Source organism: Phalacrocorax carbo, chromosome 1, assembly GCF_963921805.1.
Source record: "Phalacrocorax carbo chromosome 1, bPhaCar2.1, whole genome shotgun sequence".
NCBI classification, from domain to species: Eukaryota; Metazoa; Chordata; class Aves; order Suliformes; family Phalacrocoracidae; genus Phalacrocorax; species Phalacrocorax carbo.
Genome location: NC_087513.1, coordinates 102,616,896 through 102,639,071, shown reverse-complemented (window position 1 = coordinate 102,639,071; position 22,176 = coordinate 102,616,896). Strand labels below are relative to the sequence as shown.

General features: G+C 41.2%; 1 long non-coding RNA gene across 1 annotated transcript in view; it reads right to left on the bottom strand.

Annotated features, from left to right (window-relative positions):
* Positions 1-548: 548 nt before the first annotated feature.
* The window catches only part of LOC135316371 (uncharacterized), a 59,608-nt gene continuing 37,980 nt past the window's right edge, over positions 549-22,176 (bottom strand). Inside the window, exons 2-5 of the long non-coding RNA XR_010375735.1 lie at positions 5,325-5,447; positions 3,219-3,338; positions 1,960-2,113; positions 549-1,803 (exon numbers count right to left, since the gene is read on the bottom strand). This is a non-coding gene — a long non-coding RNA (uncharacterized LOC135316371). The remainder of the gene's footprint in view (positions 1,804-1,959; positions 2,114-3,218; positions 3,339-5,324; positions 5,448-22,176) is intronic.

Genomic DNA, 22,176 nt, shown 5'->3' with positions numbered 1-22,176 from the left:
GTTTGGCATGAGGTTTCTGCCTCTCCAAAGTAAGGGTATCTCCCAGAGCTCTAGAGCGAAGGTGACACAAATCTCTACAGAAGGCAGAACTTTCTGCAGATAAAAAGGGAACAGCTTCCCCCAGAGTCCTTGCAAATGCCAGTATTGCTCCCATCAGGTATCAGGAATTGCTGTCTCTGAAGTATACACAGTGACATGTATAGCTATTTTGGTAACTGAACCAACTCTTTCCCTTCACACCTGCATCTCTCTGAAGAGAATGTAAACATTAGCGTGCACAGTTGGAAGGTGCTCTGATACTATAGTAGTTTTTTGTATTGCTATATGCAAGGAACAGAATTGGTGTTCTATGAATACTAGTATTAACAGCAATAACTAACATTTTTGATGTGCAAAAGAGAATAAAGTTGTTGCATTCATTCACAGCTTTCCCTTTCAAAAAAAGAAAGCTGAGTGCACACAGTGAATTTTAAGTTAGTCAAATCAGAAAGTTAAGCCATTGCGTATAGTTAAGCACCAACACACACCAACATGACACTTAACCATTGTCTCACTGTTTATTATGCTTTTGAATTGTCCAAATAACAGCCTGAGTAGGGTTTCATTGACTTTCTCTGTTTAAAGCAGCTTTAAAAGTCTGTTTGAATCAAAACTTGTTGAGAACGTGTGTTTTTCATGCAGAATTGCTGAGTTGGTAACCCTGAAGCTTCTTGCTAGAGGTATTCCATTTCAGTGGAACTTCTCTGTTGTAACAAGTGTACAAAACATATCACAAGAAGAAAACGTCCTGTCAAATTGCAAACATCAATTTTTAAGAGAAGTTAATGGTTGGGAATGCTGCCCTACTCATTCTGCAAAGCATTAAGGGCAACACAGCTCACTGGGTAATTAATTAGCCTGATACGGGTACTTGAAGGAGAAAAAGAGCATGCACAGCAGGACACCCAGTGCTCAGAGGCCATCAAAGCAAGACTTGCAACCACTTTCCAGTTGCACAGTGGTCGCGGCCTTTCTGTTAAACAACTGAAGTAGATGTTGGCTGGGATTCAGAGACATGGGTCTATCAGTCAACTCGCTTCACTCAGGCAGCATTGGTAAAGAGAGGCTCCAGGGAGAGTAGATGACTGCAGCATATAGGCAGCAAGAGTGCTACCCTTCCATGCTGACATGATGTGGAATGCAGCAGGATTCCCATTTCTGGCCATCCAACACTTTGCTTTGGTGCTGCAAAACACTTTGCTTTTGAATAATTTTGATTAGATGGTCTCAAAATCCCATGACATTTTCAAAAGGGTTTTGCGATTTATTTCTTGTTCTCTGACCTATGATTACTTCCATGGGTTACGGTAGTCAAGGTGACAAGGGATTTGGGATACTCTCAATTACTCTTCATAAATAAAATTGATATGAAAACCTGTTTGTTAATCATACTAATTCAAGATTTTATCTTTCTGTTTCACAGGGTTCCTATTTTTAAACACAGTTCAGGTACACGGGACTATTACATATGCCAGTTGTACATCTCCTCGTCAGCAAGATCTAGTGCACACAAGCAAAAGGATTAATTTAAGTCTCTCAGGAGTCTTCCTGGTGTAATGTCCCCTGAAGCAAATGGAGAGGGATTGCAGAACTGCGCCTTTAATTCATTTATATGGTTTAGATGTCTCAGACAGTGATCGATCATTCTTCTCCAAAATTTCCACTTGTTCTCTGGTGGTAAATTTATCAGCATAGAATGAGCCAAAGTCCACATTTTGAACTTGAAGAAAATGCCAGCAGCCTCATCAGGATGTAGGTAAGCATCTGAAAACAAAAGTGAGAACATATCTCCACCAAGAACAATGGGCTTACTGAGGAAAGCAGTCCATCAGAGAAACTCTGCTGCAGGCTTCAAGAATTTGCAAATCAACCTTAAAAAAAAATAAATCACGTTTATACATACAGACAGTGCTAACGTACCTTTTAGAGAAGCCGTTGTTGTTTGCTGCTGTAATATCGAGCTCTGCCCACTAGATGGACGTCATTTTCAAGAAGTTGAAAGGTTTGGGTCTGCGCTGGGCTCCAGGGTTCAATTTAACAACTCCATACAGTGAACTTTCTTTTCTGTTAAACACTTAACAGAGACTTATCACCGATAGCCGAATATAATCACCCCCCCGATGATCTGATATGTCCGTTCCCCCGTTGCAACCGTTGTAGCAAACACAAGCATTGACTGTGAATGTTTCTGGAAGGTTGCCCACGAGGGAAGAACTGCGGGTTATTTCCTCCATTTTAATAACCCGATTATAATAAGGCGCTATTTTTGGTCTATTGCAATCAAAACTCACGAGTCAGTGTGCCCCTAAAATCATGACTTAAAATCAACTTTAAAAAAATTGACTTCAGGAATGAGCCCCTCTAGATTCCTTGTTAGACTTTGGCCTTCTGAGCTTTTGGGTTAATTCTGGTTTTACCCTGCCTGGGGTTTTATTTGGTTTGGATTGTTTGGAAAATACCATTCTTAGTAATTGTAAGAACAAAATATTTTTTGCATTTTAAATGAAAGGTAAGAAATGTAAAAAATAATAATCACATCACGCAAAGAATCGATGTGTAAACCCAGCAAATATTGTGTGGTTTGCAATAAGAATATCAAGTTTTGGCAAAACTGGAAGCAACAAATTTCCTTCTCTTACTGTTTTAGGCTCATATTTGGCATTATACATTCATTACTTTGGGACACACATGTAAACACATGGATCTGCTTGAAACCATACATATTTTTAAGCTAAGACTTGAGCTATAAAAGCCCCTTTTGAAGAACCTGCAAAATAAACTTGGCTTCTTCTGGATCTCAATGACACCTGGCTTCAAAAACAGAACTAAGCTCATCAGTGGATTTCTCCAAGAAACCCTGGAACATAGGGAACCTCTGAAAAAGGCATTTTGCAACAGCAGCATGGAAATGTAAGGCAGGCTTGAAGTCAGAATGAATCACTACAGTAACTACAGGAGCAGAGATGTGATAAATTCGGTTTATGAAGTCACCCAGCAGTTTCTTACGTGACTACTACTTCCACTTTAAGGATTAGGTTCTGGTTTAAATCAACAAAATGCTTGGTTTAGCCAGCGTACACAAGATTTTGTCAGTCGAAGATTTGGCTCGCAGTATGAGCCGCCGCTGTGTATGGATTACACGAATACCCTGCTAATTAACATTACAGAGCAGTACTTACTTGAGAAGTTATTGTTTCTAGCAAGGCAGTCTAGTGCTAGCCAGCTGGTCAGCCTGCGGGTATTTCTGCCTCTGGTGCAGCCAGCAAACCAGAGAAGGAAGGTAAGGCCCATAGTGAGACCTGTTGGTTTTGAGGGACAAGAGAGAGAAGAGTACAGTGGAGTGAGCGATCGGAGGGTATTACATGTGAGGGAATGGTAAAGATCCTAGTGGGAAGGGTAAAGGACATAGGGCATAGACCTGTATAAACAAACTTCATTATCCTAAGGATCATGGAGCCATTAATTAGTGGACCAATCCACATTTAGCAGTTTTCCAAAAAAGCAACCAAGTGAAAGAAGCTTTGATAAAAAGCCATTTATGTAGCTTGCAAAGGAAATACAGATATAGCGCATGTAAATTAATACTCCTAGACCACTGCCATACAAACAGGTGCTTAAATCAATAAGCTTCTGGAAGACAAACATGCATTTAGAAATGAATTAACCTCAAGGCTGCAAAATTTTAATAAAAATAGATCTTAAACAGATGAAGGGCAATGCTTCCAAAACCCATGAAATTAAATTGCTTTTATATATCCTTGCTCTTCCTATAGCCTTGACTCTGAATAATATTTTCATTTTAATTGCATCAGCAGTTTTGTATTGTTCTTCAAAGTAAATCTTTCATAACTCAGGCTAGCCATGAATAATTTTGCTTCTCAAATGAAAAATCAAAATCTGGACTATTATAACTTGGTAATACGACCATTGTTCCTCAAGGGAAATAAAAATATGCTCCTGACCATATTCCAGAGTCATACTGAATGATGCCTTTCTGTGCTTGGTGAGGGAAAGTTGCTCATCGTGGGAGAAGAAATTCAGATGGTGACCCTAACTAGTGGAGTTCAGTAGAGCTGTGGAGTAATTGATACTGACTCCTCACCAGCAGTCTCCTAAGCCAAACCTGCACTTTCTGGGACCACATGAGCTGCAAGCATCACAGAAAAGGAAGCTAGAAAGTATCTCTCCCTGAACAATTATGGGAAACACCTGAAAATCATCTGATTTCAGTCTTTATGGGAGAGCCTGAATTACAGAAGGAGCCAGACTTCAAGAATGAGGCTGTGCCTTCTTGGATGTAGGTAGATAAAGACTATTCTTTAAGGTAGGCTGAAGCCTACTTCACTTCAAGTGAAATAGGTTTAACTTACTGATAAAACCCACCAAATGTGATCATAAAACAGTTCCTTAAAGTATCAAAACTGTGAGTAAGTTTTATTCTACATTGCCAGAAAATGACTTTTTTTGTGGGGGGTATTTTTTTTTTTGTTCAATACCTAAAGGGATACCTTTATTACCACACTGGACTTAAATAATTTCTTACTAACATTCATGTAAGTTTAAAGAAAGCCTACTGAGGATGAGAGCAGGTCCTGAAGAAAATATCTTATCTGATTAAAAATGAGAAATATGGATTCTCTGGGATGATGGGAAGTAGTTGCCACAAGATAGTCAGTGATATGATATCAATCAGGAGTACAGCAGAGAAACACACAGTGATGACTTACTGATGGAAAGCCAGGGGAAAATACTAAGTATCTGCTAGGCATCTATAACATGGATTTACTTTTCTTTCAAGCATATAAATCTATCATTTTCATATTCATTCTGTAACTTGAAGCAAGGTTTCCTTTGAATGATGATTTCATTAGGATTTGTTTTGCCAGATAGCCATGCCTCCAGAGTTATGTACTACATTAATTCTGTCACATTTTTTACCTTACTTCTATTTTTATTTCACAAGAATTATGGGAAAATATCTACATGCTGATAACTAGAGGATGCTATTTTGATGCATTTATCATAATTTAGATGAAAGTTGAACCTTCAAAATAAAACACAGTTCACAAAATAGGACTGCTTACCATGCTAAATGAATAACACTGTAGCTTATTAGAAAATTATTACAAAAGACAATAGCTACATTTTTTTTTTTGAGTCAAAAGGAGACTATATGTTGAATTTAAAGAGCACTGAATGAAACCCAGATTGGAGGGACAGTTAGTGGTAATACTATTTCATGTTATCCTCTTGAATGATCAGCTGCTTTGGAAAAATAGCCATACCTTACAAAGCTTTCTTCCTATTGGAATGTCGGCTTGAATCTGTCCAAGGGATGAGCCCAGACACTGAAATAAAACTGTCACTGTTGCTGGTATATGTGACATCATCTTACGAAGTCTCCAAGTCTGAAAACAATCAGAGCAGAACACTAACTACCACGCTTAAGATATGCAACTGGAACCCAAAGATGTTAATGACAGCTTGTGTGAACACACCCAAGTTTCTTTTTGTATTAGAATCATAGAATTGTTAAGGTTGGAAAAGACCCTTAAGATCATCAAGTCCAACCGCTAACCTATCACTGCCAAGTCCACCACTAAACCATATCCTCAAGCACCACATCTACCCTTCTTTTAAATACCTCCAGGGATGGAGACTCAGCCACCTCCCTGGGCAGCCTGTTCCAATGCCTGACAACCCTTTCAGTGAAGAATTTTTTTCTAATGTCCAACCTAAACTTCCCCTGGTGCAGCTTGAGGCCATTTTCTCTCATCCTATGGCTTGTTACTAGGGAGAAGAGTCTGACCCCCACCTCACTACAACCTCCTTCCAGGTAGTTGTAGAGAGCAATAAGGTCTCCCCTCAGCCTCCTCTTCTCCACACTAAACAACCCCAGCTCCCTCAGCTGCTCCTCATAAGGCTTGTTCTCCAGACCCTTCACCAGCTTTGTTGCCCTTCTCTGGACACGCTCCAGCACCTCGATGTCCTTCTTGTAGTGAGGGGCCCAAAACTGAACACAGTACTTGAGGTGCGGCCTCACCAGTGCCGAGTACAGGGGCACGATCATCTCCCTGCTCCTGCTGGCCTCAATATTCCTGATACAAGCCAGGATGCTGTTGGCCTTCTTGGCTGCCAGAGCACACCACTGGCTCATGTTCAGCCGGCTGTCAACCAACACCCCCAGGTCCTTTTCCTCCAGGCAGCTCTCCAGCCACTCCTCCCCAAGCCTGTAGTGTTGCACGGGGTTGTTGTGACCTGGCACTTGGCCTTGTTGATCTCATACCATTGGCTCTGGCCCATCAATCCAGCCTGTCCAGGTCCCTCTGTAGGGCCTTCCTGCCCTCCAGCAGATCGACACTTCCACCCAGCTTGGTGTCATCTGCAAACTTACTGAGGGTGCACTCAATCCCCTCATCCAGATCATCAGTGAAGATACTGAACAGGACCGGCCCCAACACTGAGCCCTGGGGAACACCACTCGTGACCGGCCACCAACTGGATCTGACTCCATTCACCACAACTCTCTGGGCTCGGCCGCCAAGCCAGTTTTTAACCCAACGCAGAGTGCACTTGTCCAAGCCGTGAGCAGCCAGCTTCTCCAGGAGAATGCTGTGGGAGACAGTGTCAAAGGCCTTACTAAAGTCCAAGTAGACAATGTCCACAGCCTTCCCCTCATCCACCAAGCGGGTCACCTTATCATAGAAGGAGACCAGGTTAGTGGGGCAGGACCTCTCTTTCATAAACCCATGCTGGCTGAGCCCAATCCCGATCCCCTGGTTGTCCTGCATGTACTGCTTAATGGCATTCAAGATGACCTTCTCCATGACCTTTCCTGGCACCGAGGTCAGGCTGACAGGCCTGTAGTTCCCCAGATCCTCCTTCTTGTAGAGGGGCATCACATTCAGTAGCTTCCAGTCATCTGGGACCTCCCCGGTTGACCAGGACTGCTGATAAATGATGGAGAGTGGCTTGGCGAGCTCCTCTGCCAGCTCCCTCAGTATCCTCGGGTGGATCCCATCCGGCCTCATGGACTTGTGAATATCCAGGTGAAGAAGCAGGTTGGTGACTGCCAGCTCTTCAACAACTGGGACTTCATTCTGCATACTAGCTCCATCTCCCAGCACAGGGGCCTGACAACCCTGAGGATGACCAGTCTGACTATTAAAGACTGAGTTAAAGAAAGCATTAGTTACACTGGGCACCACCAACAGCATCACTGCAAAAGATGATGTTCACTGGGAGTTGCAAAACTTGCTTTTCTGTCCCCATTTCTCTCCCAATACCTTCACCCAGTGCAAATATTCAGACAGTATATCATGCTGAGATCTGTGCTGTCACCCTACCAGATGGTTTTAAGCCGTATGTTCAGGTAAGGCTGAAGACAATGTTGTCAGCTAAAGGCCAGGCAGATGTATGCAGTGACCAATTTCTGTAACAGCTTAGACCAGACTCCCAGCCCACTTTTTAAGTCTTCAGGTAAGCCATCACTACCTCTAGGAGCTCTTGGAAAAGTCAACACTTTCAAAATACCCTTGGAGCAAGACCTACATGCTCCTTACCACAGTCATTCTTGCAGTAATATTGAGCTGCTCTCTCCATAAGAGAAATACTATGAGAGAAAGGTCATGATAAATCATATAGTCCCTAGAAAGCTGAGTAATAGTAACAAACTCCATTTATCTGCTCTGGTGTAGGGTACTCCTATTTGAAGGGGAGATGGAAGGAGATACACTCAGTATAAGGACTATGTGCTGAAAACAGGCAGGAAATTCTGCTAGTTCAGTTGGAGCAAGCATATCTTGTTAGTTTTCAAGTAGGAACCCCTGGACCTTGCCAAAAGAGGCTGTTGAAAAAAATGTGATGAATTAGCCTATTCCTTCCTACACTACAGCCTTTCCCCCACCAAAAGGGTCCAGGGAAAAAGGTGTAATACGGGAAGGAGCAGAACGGGCAGTTCATCATGTTTGTCAATCCTTTTAGGTTTCCACCAGCATCATCTGCTGTCATAAGTCTCCTCCAGAGAAGAGGGTCCTGGCCTCCTGACTAAAGCAGCAGCTGTCAGTATACTACAGTGCTGAGCTCAACCCATCTGTTCAAAAAAACCATTTCACACTCCTGCTTCAAGGACACTGAAGAGAACTCTATGCAGAAAAAAGATTGGTCTTCTGATGAAGAAAAATGAGCTTGTTTTTAAATTAGTACCTACGGTATTTTAGCTCCAATTTGAAATAGGAAAGAGATGACTGAATAACCAAAAGTTTGTTGAAAAAAGTATGTGGTTTGCCTAGTAGCAGCCAGGATAGCTTAGTTACTCCTCACCCAGGCTCAAATTTTGGGCTGTGCTAAATACTGATTAGTACCTTTTCATCTCTGCTAGTAAAAAATGTTGATTTTGTTCTAGGCACACAGCATATTGAGACAATAGACATGTGGAAGTGCATCACGCACCCTGCAACTAACTGTTTTCAACCTCTGCATCAGCTCCAGATGACTGGCAGGTTCAGTTCAAGCCCAAATTCAGTCCCAAAAATGAGTGACACATTCAGTTCAATGGGGAAGGCTGTGTTGATGACAGAGTAGAAGATTTTGACCCTGTTATACACGGAAGTCCTTCCATATATTAGAAATGTGAAGCTTTAGTGGGCTACAGAGTCTCATTCTGACTTTAGGGCGTGAATTCTGTGGGGTAGGTTTCACCCTGGTATGTTGCTTCTTCTGATGCATGGACACTGTCATGGTTTTAGCTGGGATAGAGTTAATTTTCTTCACTGCAGCTGGCGCAGTGCTGTGCTTTGGGCTTAGCATGAAAAAAATGTTGAGATAACACACCGATGTTTGGGCTGTTGCTGGGCAGTGCTTGTGCTAGTTGAGGACATTTCCAGCTTCCCATGCTCTGCTGGGTGCACAAGAAGCCGGGAGGGGAGGGGGCACAGCTGAGAGAGCGGACTCAAACTGGCCAAAGGGATATTCCATATCATGTAACGTCATGCCCAGTGTGTTACCTGGGAGGGGCTGGCCGGGGGAGGGGGGAGCAATCGCGGCTCGGGGACGGGCAGCGTCGGCTGGCAGGTGGTGAGCGGCTGTATCGTTTGTGGTTCTGTGTTTTTTTTTCCCTTCCTTTTCCATTTTATTATATTAACATTATTGTCATTATTATCATAATCATTACTATAATTATTATTTTATTGTAATCATTAAACTGTGCTTATCTCAACCCACAAGTTCTTTTGCTCTTCCGATTCTCTTCCCCATCCCACAGGGGTGGAGGGAGTGAGCGCACGGCTGCGTGGTGTTTAGTTGCCAGCTGAGGCTGAACCACGACAGAAGTAGTAATCTGTGAAGAACCACGTACAATGGCCTCACACCAACACACACTAACAAAGTGGTTCCAGGCTCTGCATGCAGAAAGCCTCTGAAGAAATTACTGCAAGTACCTTTCTTACTTGAACACTGTAGGAACAGGCCCCAGCTAGTTGTTTTTCTCATGTTCTGTCACATCAAGGTTTGTTGGTAGCTAGGGACAGCTGTTTGATTCTTCTACTCTTACTTCCCTGAGTCCGGGACATTTAAGAGAAAGTTGTGCAGCTGATCAAATATGGAGGGTGACAAATTCACCTAGGGAATTGTCATTTAATGAAGTGTTTCCTCAGCCTTGCAGAAACAGAACATGTATCCCTGCTACATTTTCATGTTCTCTGGCAAAGTAAGGTAAGATGATCAGACTATTGATTGCTGATTTATAATCAATTAAAATCAGCATCTGATGTCTTCTCTCATTTTTTAGAATATTACACTGTTCAGTGAGTACAATATGAAAAACAAACAGTCTGTGGAACAATCAGTCACCTCATTAATAAAAATTTTGTGTCAAGCCTTACTGACCAAGCCTTGAAAGGAAAAAAAAACCCTATTTAAATCCTCTTACAGTGCTCTAGTGGAGACTGGTCAGCAATTACAGACAGTTCTCAGCAGAAGTTTTTTAGCGGTGGATAGGTTTTTTAGAGGTTGGCACTAGTATTTGTTTTAGTGAGACAGAGGTAAGGTAAGGGAAATACTGAGGTGTGAGAAGGAGAGATGTGACACCCTGACTAACTTTTGTCTTTCTACTACAGTCACATGAAAAGACTGGGGTAAAGCCATTAGCACACATGGGTACAGATCAGCGTACTGGTGATAACTGGCAGAAAGAGTCAAAGAGGGAGAGGGACAAGCCAGGGAGAAATACAAAGCAAAAGAGGTCAAACAGTTCTCATCTAAGTCCTCACTGTGCCAAAAACTTCCAGGCAGTCTGAAGGTGGTCTAAGCAGACGGGAAGCATCAAATCTGAAGGGTCTTGTGCATGATAATGAGAGAATTTATGATGCAGCAGAGGCACATTGAACCTTGCAATCAATATCAGGTGGAGATCTTTGCCCTACAGCATTCAGAACCAGCAGTACTCCACTTTTAAGTAGGCCCAGCACTGTGAGATTTGAGGAGATGGCAGCTTGGATTTGAAGGGATGGCAGAGCTACAGCCTTCTTTCTATCTTGTACAAAAAGGCTGCATTAAAGTAAACCTAGTTAACTAAACTGATGACAGAGACTATGTGAGTCCATGTTAATGATAATTCACTGTGGTTTAGATTCTCAACCAAATCAAAGCACTAGTCTTAACCAAAATAAGAATACACAGATCAGTGTTGGTCCTTTTAAATCATTCCTCAGGATGAAACAACCTTCTATTTAAAAGGATGGGAGGTTTTAAATGCAGTCATTGTAAGATAGTAAAACAAGTAGCAGTGCTACTTTGGGTATACCCCCACAACATGGTAAAAAAGAGAATACCCTGCCAAATACAAGTGCCTTGTGGAAGAATCCTGACCTCACAGTTCACTAGAAACACTAAATTTGCAGAACTTCATAGGAAAATTTTAGAAATTTGGAAGATTTAAAACCAGGTTACCTGGTGTGAGATTCTTTAAACAGCTTCAGTACAAGAGTTGATATTTGAGCTGAGAGTCTTGACTCCATTCAGAGGAGGAGAGAAGCGGGTGCTTATAGGATGCAGCTTATCACATCCCATGGTAGGTGGCTGAAATAGATCAGATGCAATTGAACACTGCTAGGATACAAAGCTACAGGTATGACTCGAAAATACCAAACTTCTGTTAGTTTCAGAATAAAACCTCCTTTCATTCAAAGTCCTCAACCTTATCCCAGGTGAAAAAAAGCCTCAAACTTTGCACTTAATATAACATTTCTTTAAGAACAAAAAAGGCACTAAATTGATGCAGGTCTACAAATTGCTGCATTAAGTCTGCTGTACACAACCCACGCACAGCAACATAAGGGTAATGTAAAAACATGCATTAGGGATGAAGAAGAATATTAGATCCATTCCTCCCCCTGTGAAAGGATGAGCTGAGAGCTGATGGTGGGTGAGTACTGCTAGCAAAGCAAACACTTCACTATCTGTGGGTGAACACTTCATGCATGCTCTTTATTATAAAGCCCACTGCAAACTTAAAGCTGCTTTTCTGAAGGAGCTGTTGTGTAACTCTGACATCTGGGGTTTTCAGTCGCTGCCCTGTTTGAACTGGTTATGGAACACATTAAACCCAGAAGGCTCCACTTCAGCTGTTTACAAACCTTCCCCACACTCCTCCAACCATCCCAGCTTTGTCAACAGGCTCCAGTTCAGCACTGGGGCTGAAGGCTCAAGCCTGGCTTTCTTGGATAAGCGCTACCATGGGCCACAGCACAGCAGGAAGGAACTCTCGTTTAAAACGCAGCGTATTTTGAAGCTGAAGGGTCTGGCAGAATCAGGACTGTTGTTTTCAGAAGTTTAATCTGCAACTCTGCCTTTGGATCCACCCATACAAGCTGCTGTGCCTATAAAAAGGACCTTTGATTCCACATACATGTAAATCTGTGTATGCCTATAGCTGTATAACTGATACAGCTTGCATATATGCTTGGAACCCTACATCATACTTCCTTCTGTTTGGGTTGCATTATTATTATAGTCAGGAATCAGGTAGCAGGTCCATGCATGTCATGTAAATAGCATTACTAAAAAATTCAAATGAATAAATCAAAACAAATAATTCCCTCTTTCTGTTCACAGCTTTTAAACATGCTTTGAATTTGCTATTCAAAATAATAATGGGTTTATGTATACAATTTCCCCCCCTCCCCAGGTGCTCACAACAACTCAATGCAAACACTAGAGCTTCAGAATTCCTATGGAGGGAACCAGCTGTCACAAAGTGTTTTGGATGTCCAGACTGTAGGGATTCAAAAAGCAACTAGATAATTTCATGACAGAAAAATCCAGCAAGCTGCTATTAAACCCAAAGACCACCACTTTTGGATCAGAATGTGTTAATGTTGCAAATCTCTGGAAGCTTGAGAAAAGCGCTGGGAAAGTAATATTACAGGTATTCCCTCTTCTTACGATCTACCTTAAACATCAAGGTCAGTGTTGGAAAGAGGAGACTGGATGAAACCCTTGACCGGTCGTATGTTTATCTGACCCACCACTGCTTTCCTTGTTTTTCATTGTCTTATGACATAGATAAAAGTATCACTCTGCTTTGCTGATTTCATGGTTTGTGTTACATCTGCTACAGTAAAAATTCAAAGTATTGACAGATTATATTTTTGGTAAAAATTCCCTTTCATAAAACACTCAGCAAGCTTACTTATCGTTGTGTAAGTGTGGTATTTTAGGATGAATTTTTCCCTTCCAGACTCGCCATGGGAGTTTGTGGAAGCAGGGAGTATCAACAGGTTCAGAAAGCAGCTGCACACATTCATGGACAACAGGTCCATAAATGGATACTAAACAGAACAGACAGGCATATTCCCTTGATACCTCTAATAAAAAAATTTTGACTCCAGGACAGCAGGAAAGGCACGAACAGCAGGATGTGGACAGGCTCATGTGTTCCCCCCAAATGGCCACCCTGATTGGCCCAGCCGCAGACACAACACGCGGCTAGTCCGAACCAGCAGGCAATTTCATAAATTCTTACTACCACAACAATTACAAGGGGACCTGGCTATCTAAGCTATTACTGCTTTCTCTAATATGCCTTGAATGTTGAGTAAAGTGAACACGATCAAAGAGATGAAGATGGAAGCAAGCAAGCAATCTCAGCTACACACAGTGTGCTGTGGGTACCGCTGTGCTGGTTCAGTCAGGGCCTGTTACTGCTCATGACGGCAGAGGAGAAGCGAGCTTCTCCAACACTTTGAAACCCTTATAGTTGCATTATTTGTTCATTCTGTTGAGGACAGAGCCATGAGCACTGGAGCTGCAAGGAGGAGGGCAGATTTGTAGTCCAACAGGAAACTCATTAAACTGGCAGTGCTTCCAATTAAGGATAATGATGGAAGGCATTATTGGGACATCCAGTGCAGAAACAGCAGCTGAAATACAGCACAGCACAAATAGAGTACCACAGTTCCATGATATGGGCCAACAAAGGTTTGTGACTGTAGAAAAAGGGGGGAAAAAATGACCTGAAGCTGGGTGTGCAGAGTAGTCCCACACAAATACTTTCAGATGCATCTTTTTGGCTCTTAACTTTCTAAGAACGAGCTGTATATTGTAATTTTGGTTAGCTATATGACTCCACAAAGTGTAAAATGGGCACTCATATTGGATAATACAAACAGTCTTAGCCACCACAAAGGATGAACTATATATAAAAACTTATTATATCAGACTTCACCAACCTTTACACAATAAAAAACTTTATTTAGGGAAGCAAACTTTTATATTTATAAAAAATTGATCCTATGAACAGCTGCCAATGTATAATCATCTCATTAACTAAGACTAGTGGTAATAGAGATAGGAAATGATGCAAATAATTGCATAGAAATATATGAGCATATGGATAATATTGTGCTTTGCACGGCACTTGGAACTGAGACTTCATCTACCCTGAACAAAAAGGGTTGACTGCAGATTGAGTAACTCTGCTCAAACTGACTTTAAGTAGGGCAGGTGCTGACATTTGTGTAGCTACAGCAACATGGATTTCAGCATAGGATGATGGGCTGGGTAGGTACCAAACCTGGCAGCTGCACTATATTCCATGCAGTTGCAGTTATTTTCTTAGAGGGACCCAAGCATCTAGTTTAAAGTTACTTTGGGAAAAGCTGCATGAGCGACAGTAACATCATGAAAGAAGCAGAGCCCCACTATGAGTGACGCTTGGTACCGCTCTACTCATTACTCTCCTGGTGCTGGGTAAAAGGACACTTGGTACCAAATAAAACTGCCAGACAAAAGACTTGGGGCCTACAAGCACCAAAACTGCAATACATTTATGGGCAAGCCCAGGAAGATTAATTAAAATTTACCTGCAGAATTAAGAATGTTTATAGCTTCCAACAAAGTCCAAAAGTTTCTGCTTAGCCCACAAGCTCATCTGTGCAGCGCTGCTGGACCCAACTCTGATTTAACTTTTGCCCATTTGAAGCAGTGGAGTTATGCAGGCACAAAGTCAGAGCAAAGTCAGAATGAGATGCTTCTTACTGCAGTATCTACATGCTGATAGGATGTTACAAAACCACGATACCACTCCAAAACGGTATACAGCACATTTCTTGGTATGGGGACTATGTTCTACAACAGATTGATCATTAATAAAAGCCTCTAAGATGTTGCTGGTTTTACATCTAGAAAAGCTACTAAGAAGAATAACAACCCTGACAGCTAGATTCTTGGGTGATGTGAAGTATGTACAGGTTGCTGTACTTTTATTACCTAAGCACTAATGGCAATTTCAGAGAGGAATGCAGGCAAAGTGGCACATAATAGGAGATCAGTTATAAGAGTAATAAGTCATGTTAAAAGTCAGGCAAGTGACTAACATTGACAGGAATATAACCAGTCAGCTGGCTGTGGTTTTAAAGAAATTACCTAATACATTTACTGCATGAGAACAAGAAAAATATCAAAAGACTTGGGGGAACAAATAACATTTAAATCCTCAAGATCAAAGTCTATCATGTTATCACTCTCAGTTTTACAGAATCCAAGAAATGTGAAGAAGCTTCTGAAAAAGTCAACCAGAACATCAATTGCAGGTTCAAGATTAACTCGGGAATCTTGCCTCACTGTGGAGTGCATGTGCCTTATTTATCTGATGACAGTGACATGGGTTGCCTGTTTGTGAGGAAGAGAGTGCAAGAGTCTACCTTGGTTGACTTATGCCATATAGCAAGCTGTATTTTGATGCAGGTAATCATAACTTAATCATAAGAAACCATTCCCTTAAAGAGGGGTTCCCCACAATGGGATGCTGAAGTCAGACAACAGAATTCCTCATCAAAATACAACTCTGCTGCTAGTTACCTGTAGCAGAAACAAGTGCTGGATTCAGTCTATCTTTACTATATAAGCATGCGTCTATTTTTAGCTTTGGGAAATTCAACTAAATTTCTCTTAGTCTTTTCACAGCTGATTTTTCCAATCCATAAGAGCTCAGCTGTCCTTTGGGAACACAACACAGCTGCCTTTTTATATGTGAAGAAGTATAAAGTAACCAATACCTCTCACATACAGCCCTCTATGGACTGCCTTTTGCAAACACAGGGCCACTTAGGGCCTTAAGTGGCTTCTTTCATGAAATATGTCCGCACCTGCCATGCAGACATAGCAAATCCTGATTTACTGTGGATACACTCAGTGCACGTAATACTTCCATCGGTCTACTGGAACATGCCTGGCTTATGCCTGAAGCAATGATTTGCTTCATATGCACAGCAGTTCTGCTGCTAGCTTGCTCCCTGCATGCATGAAGAGCACCTGAAAAGAAGCCAGGAAGGGGCTACTTTCACCAAACATTCCTCCAGCCTGAGGCCTCCTAGAGCACAGGTCCTGTATATACTTGTGTGTTTCATGGACTCTAGTGATAACATGTTTAATGCTGCCCTGCCATGGATTAGCTGTTTGACCATCAACATGCTTCCAAACAGTTACTGCCCAGCTAGTGGCGATTCAGGGCTTGCAACCACCCTCCCTATATAGATTAGAGGATGTAAAAGACAAAACATTCTCGCTCTGTCCACTATCCTCTGCCCTCTGCTGTACTTGCTAAGCATCAGTCTTATTACCAAATTAAAATTATCCAAGCATAAAATTAAGATGGCACATTTTAAACCATGTGTAGCAGTTTCCTACTCACTTTCACAAATCCGAGAATCGTAATAATTGTCATTTATACACTTAAAACAAATTCCAACCAAAGCAACAGATTTCAGTCAATTCAAAGAAAGAACGTTTACTAATGAGGTTATAATTCACAGAGATTACCCAGCAGGAATTTTTTCCCCTCCTTCTTACCCCTGCCCCTGCCCAGGCTGGGGAGTGGGGACTTCCATTGCTGCAGGCAGTCTGGTCCCCAGATTTCAAAGGGAAAGCTGCAAGAAAAGGGCTCCATAAAGAAGTGGTACAGGATAAAAAAGATGCAGGAGCATAACAAATGCAGATTTCTAGAAAGATGCTTGAAGCTGGGATTTTTCCCTGAGTTTATTTTAGGACGAACAGTGAGAGCCTCTGAGCAAACAGAAACCTTCTTCACTGAAGCTAAATATGCCATTCCATGCATAGATTACGTACAAATCATGAAAGAAGTTCTGAGCCATTGAAATCATTGTTTGTCACATTATTTCAAGCATTCATTTACAATACCGCTTATTTAGCAAGTCGGTCTTCATACTTCAGAAATAAAAACCTTCTATTTAGCTCAAATGAAAATGGATGAGTAGAAATTACTTGACAAATTTGAGAGAGCCAAAGCCTGTATGGTGACCACTGAAAAGCAGTTTGCAGAGTATGACTGGTGATATGAGTACTCAGTCAGGGGCACAAGGAGTCGTGATGGAAGAGGCAGCTCTCAGAGCTCCGTGAGAGTGTGGAGACCTGCAGGATTCTAGGCTACGTCACAGGGGGCAAGATGATTTTGTCAAGCATCATCTGGTGTGTAATATCTATTGTGATAGTTGTACAGGTAGTAATGAGGAAGTCTGTAAGTACTTAAAGGAAACTATAGTTATGAATATTAACCAGCTAATAAATCATGCCAGAGACTCTGACTAGGTACTTGATCAACTCATAAAAACTTCTGAAATGGAAGTATAGCACATATTATATGTAGAATTCAGTAAAGTACCTAGTGCACAGATTCATACCATTTATATATAAAAACATAGTTTTCAGTTAACGACAAAGGCTAACATGGGGAGCCTTTACGGGTACAAATATTATTGTTAGATTGATCTTTTTCAACAATAAATTGATTGCCCACAGCAGACAGGCCCTCTGGCAGAAAAATGAAAGGCAAAATGCTGAGTTAGAACATAGAGTTTCACTGGGCAGGGATATATAGCTGTAGTTTGCCTGGACAAAACTCTCAAACATACATCTGGACAGCACCACTGATAGCTCTACTCTTTCCTAACTGTTGCGATGGGAAGAGATGTTGCCTTCTTGAAAAGCACAGCATCATGAGGTGGGATGACATTGAAAGATCTGGTCCACCATTTTTTTAACGTTGCAGTACTTTAATTGACAGATGAGAGGTTCAGGTTATGGTGTAGAAAGAAATTAGAGTCGATGATCCTTTCAAGGCCAGGCCATGAAGGTAATGACAGAGCGATTTTAATCTGTAAGCTCTTCACATGTTTACATGAAATAAATTGTTCTCTTTCCAATGATGGGATGTTGTCATTCCAGAAATCCTCACAGCTGGCAAGTTCAGTAGAGTTCAAGAATTAAGTGCATACAGACCCTACCTGTATCTTCATAGAGATACTTGTTTGGGGTCAGCTTCCATACAGATCAGAAAGGTGGCATGAGGAAACATCTTGCAGTTGCGTATTCTGTGCTTCTATGGATATAGAGAAAGTCATGGTTCGAAGCTGGTGTTTATTAAAGCTTCTATAATTAGAAAATACAGATGTTTTCTTTAGGTGCACAGTGTAAACTCTACATAGTGTAACTGCAGTAACAGTGAAGTGAAAGTTTCCAGCGCATAATATTTGTATGCGAATTTTAAGTGTCTGGATTCCATTCTGAACATTTAGCTATTGTTTTCAAAAATCATCTATGAAGATAGCTGAGCAAAGTGTCTGCAAGTCAAGCTGTTTCACTACAGTGCAGCATATCTCATCCCTTTAATACTGAAAAGATGAAAATTTCATGATCTCTATAGGTTTACTGTAAAAGTAATGTATAAATGCTAAGAAGCAGCCTGTATAATTTGTTTTTGTAACTCAGCATGCTGACAGAGAATTCTTGATCTCAAAGGATATGGTTAATTGTGAGTTGGGGGAATGTTTCCTTGGCTTTATTGGTCCTGCAGAACGTATTAGAGCAGGTTTGGCCCCATAATAACCACAGCCTCATTGACTCCCCAAAGAGAGGCAGCTTGCATCTAAGCTGCTCAAACTGCATGAGTCCATACAGGTGTGCCGTAAGGACTCAGCCACGGTACCAGAGGGAGTCAGTAGTAGAAGAGGACACTCAATCTAATACAGCTGAGCCTGAAGCTGGTAACAAACATCTGGACTATGTTGTACTATTCCTGCCTTGATATGATTTGCACTCACCAAAGAAGGACCATTGCTGCCTGTAGCCACTGAAGCGCAGCACAGAGATGTCCAAATTAGCTTTAAGCGTAGCAGCTCAGGCACTGCACTGTAGCCATTACAATGCAGAGACCCCAGCTTCTCAGCAGGGTGATTTAATCTGCAAGGGCTCTGTGCTGCTGTCACTGTCAAGTAGACATGCCCTAACTATTTCTCTTGAACTTAGCCTCTTTTATATTAATGGATTTCACTGCTTGAGGTATTCTAATTGTGTTCTATTGCCGAAGGCTTTCTAATACCTCGATGATGTTTTATGTAGAAACAGAAGTTTCTGGTTGCTTGAAGACTGAGATGACATCCTGAATAATTGCACAGCTTAGGAAGATGATAACTGAGCATATGCCTGACAATTTCACATTCACATTTGATAACCTCATCATTTATATGAATAATCTAAAAACACAACAGAAATGCCCCAGTGACTCTGATGCATTTATTTTTAAAGGCAATTAGCATACAGGCTTCCCGACATTCCAGCTATCTAGCCAGCTTTTTATACAAATGAATTAGACACTGATAAAGAATAAAACTGCTTGGTGTGGCTGGTCTCACCTGAATTGTCCTTAGTGGAACTATTTTGCTAAGTGAGATTCCCATATTTGTTAAAGCATGGTGAGTCTGTGGCACTGGTAGTATTTGGTGAGGTGACAATTTCAAATCATACCTTTTGCATTATTTTTAATGCAGACAGCACCCCAGTTTAGTTCCGTCGTGGTTCAGCCTCAGTCGGCAACTAAACACCACGCAGCCGCGCGCTCACTCCCCCCACCCCTGTGGGATGGGGAAGAGAATCGGAAGAGCAAAAGAACTTGTGGGTTGAGATAAGCACAGTTTAATAATTACAATAAAATAATAATTATAATAATGATTATCATAATAATGACAATAATGTTAATATAATAAAATGGAAAAGGAAGGGAAAAAAAAAAACCAAAACACAGAACCACAAACGATACAGCCGCTCACCACCCGCCGACTGATGCTGCCCGTCCCCGTGCCGCGATTGCTGCCTCCCTCCCCCGGCCAGCCCCTCCCAGGTAACACACTGGGCATGACGTTACGTGGTATGGAATATCCCTTTGGCCAGTTTGAATCCGCTCTCTCAGCTGTGCCCCCTCCCCTCCCGGCTTCTTGTGCCCCCGGCAGAGCATGGGAAGCTGCAAAAGTCCTTGACCAGTACAAGCACTGCCCAGCAACAACCAAAACATCGGTGTGTTATCTCAACATTTTTTTCATGCTAAGTACAAAGCACAGCACTGTGCCAGCTGCAGTGAAGAAAATTAACTCTATCCCAGCTAAAACCATGATGAGTTCACAGGATTGTCCCACAAACAGTTTTGCCAGCACTGCTTGGAAGACAGGGACAAGGTCTGTGCCACAGCAGTTGAAATGACTGGGGAAGGCAGCTGCCTAACATTGCCTAATGCTACCTAACACTTTGTACTGAAAAATTATGGCTACATCTGCATTCAAAAGAAAGCTTTGGGGGAGAATGTATTTTGCTGCTTTTTTTTTTTTGTTTTGGGAGAAGGCTTGTTCTGCAACACTACCATCTTGAAGTCTGAAATAGAAGATAAACCATGAATAAATCTATGTGGAAAATATTACTTACAGATGAATGAAGATGCTTTAATTCTCACTTCCAGCCTTACTAGGCACCGTTGAGGAAAATGCACTTTCGCCTTACACATGATGTGGTCACAACTGTGCAGTCAAGCAGCATTCCCATTTAGATCAAGACTTCATCCAGCCCTGATACAACTGCTGTTAACTCAAGCAATACAGATATTGCTCTCATTGAAACCTCTCATACACTCATTATATTTATATTATATGTACAAAGTTAACCGCAAAAGCCATAGGAATGCTCTATGGCAGGCTTGAAACTTTATTATTTACAGAGGTTCTGCCACTACAGAATTTCAGTTTTCACCTCTCTCAATGGTTATTGAAGATATTTATACGAGGATATATATACAGATAAGATTCTCAGATAGTGGAAAACTGAAAGTCTGGTTCAAGTCAGAACTATATCAGTTTACACCACCTCAAGATTTGATCCAGGTTTTGTGTTGCTTAGAAGCTTGCTTGTTTCTCACTTGAAGTCAGTGTTCACTGTTTGCAACATTACCATGTGCTGTGTTAAAGATAATCTGGTTGCCAGAAACAGTGAAGTATGTCTGCCTGAAAGAAAAAAGCAGCAGGAGCAGAGGAACCCTTAACCCACAAAAGATCATATTTTTCAGGGAAATGTACTTAGTAATTAAAAACAAATGGGAAGATATGATGAAAACAACATATTAACAGAACTGGCTGTTAAGAAATAAAACGTTTTCGTGGTTTATTTTATCCACTCTTTACCAGCAATTCTGAACCAAAATGATTTAATTTTAAAATTATTTAGATGACTACGTGAATTAAATGCAAATGAAAATAGATAACGTAGCTGAGGCCAAAACGTATGATTTGCTTAGTGAAGAGTAAGTGTCAAAACAATGGGACAAGCCACAATATAAAAATTGACATGATACTGTCAGTTAACATATGTAGAATCTATTAGTCTATATTCAGCTAAATACTACTTCATTTTTTTATTTCTTCCAACATTCAAACGCCATATTATGCTACTGCACATTTCTCTTCTTTTGGCACAAAACCATAATGGACACCGTTAAAATGCACACACAAATGAGTCAAAGCTCCATAGACCTTATCATAGAGACTTACTCCTTCAACATATTTAAAAGAATACTGTTTAGCCTTGCATTTTAAATAAAGTTGCTGGTTTGCTCTGCTCAGAGATTGGGATGACTTTTTCACATTACAAAACTTATGTCTGTTTGAACTATCCCACCAGTATTAATACTTCCTTTGTGGTTTTTAAATATTCCAGTATCTCGTTACCAGATTAAAAACTCTGATGATTTTTAAGCAGCTATGAAAACTATGGCATACGTTTTCCTCCATCATTTCTAATTTGAAATAGAAGCTGTTCTTTTTGAAAAAAAAAAACAACTGTGAAACAAATAAATTATCCTGTACTCAATCACGGAGCCATCCTGGTAGAGAGGGATTACTTACAAAAATCCGAGGCAGTAGAAAGCATGTGAAAAATATTTTTCAAATTATTTCAGTCTACCAAATTTTTTTACAATTAAATTTATAAATGGAAGTACTGACACTTTTAAAAATTAGAATTTCCGTAAACCATAGGCTAACTTGCCTGCTGTTCTAAAGGAGAAAACTTCACTGAAGCTTCTGTAGATGTATTCAGCTGTACAAAAAGCCATTTATTATTGTCAAAGCCTGTCAATTTTTTGTCAACTGGTGGACTACATTCTGTTTAAAACTGGGAGTGTGATCAAGAGCAGCAGAGGACTTTCCTGTTCTGTCTTCTATGAAGTGGCCACCAAATGGTCGACTGGTAACAAAAACCTGTTATTTCAGAAGAGGGCTGGAGGGGGTGATCCAACATTGACACATC